At 50.2% G+C, this 607-nt stretch overlaps 1 long non-coding RNA gene across 1 annotated transcript in view; it reads right to left on the bottom strand.

The window, feature by feature from the left end:
* The window catches only part of LOC144230877 (uncharacterized), a 6,247-nt gene extending 5,948 nt beyond the window's left edge, over nt 1-299 (bottom strand). The window contains exon 1 of the long non-coding RNA XR_013334910.1: nt 198-299. This is a non-coding gene — a long non-coding RNA (uncharacterized LOC144230877). The remainder of the gene's footprint in view (nt 1-197) is intronic.
* Between the last annotated feature and the right edge of the window lie 308 nt (nt 300-607).

Genomic DNA, 607 nt, shown 5'->3' with positions numbered 1-607 from the left:
CCATCAGTAAGTCACCCTGAATAAAACCCTACATAAACTGTGTGGTGTAGCCTCCTTCATTTTTCGTCCTCAAAGTACCTTCTCAGTTTGGGGAATACTTTACAGTCCCTCCCCGACCTTCTAACAAAAGCGTATACATTTTGGGGCAGATGCCTCTCTTGTCTTCCCTACCAATGGTAACAATAAGATGGTTCTACCTCCTTTGGCAAAACTTATTTTCCAGGCAGAGAGAGGACGTTTGCTATAATCCACCATCGATTAAGGAGAAGTCCAGCCCGGAATTCTGGAACAGAGACAGGCAGGCCACCAGCCATGGCAGGCCTTTGCCTGCAGAAGCCATATGGATGAAGAAAATTCTGAGCCAAGCACTAATGAAGAGAAAGGAGAGAGAAGTCAGGGCGGGGGCTGAGGGAGTGGGGCTTAAGCACAGCTGCTTCGGGAGGGGGACACTGACCATGGAGCTTGTGTGTGCTGGATACGCTGGTCACTCATGCCACACCCATCCAGCTCAACCCAGCCATCTGGCAACTGCCCTTTAATGCAACGAGCAAACGACTTGCTATGCTGAAGGTTTCAGTTAGTGTCGCTGGCCAAGTCTCAGGCGGGA

Source organism: Crocuta crocuta, unplaced genomic scaffold (assembly GCF_008692635.1).
Source record: "Crocuta crocuta isolate KB4526 unplaced genomic scaffold, BGI_CrCroc_1.0 scaffold3, whole genome shotgun sequence".
Classification (NCBI taxonomy): Eukaryota; Metazoa; Chordata; class Mammalia; order Carnivora; family Hyaenidae; genus Crocuta; species Crocuta crocuta.
This window is presented reverse-complemented; position numbering and strand designations above follow the sequence as displayed.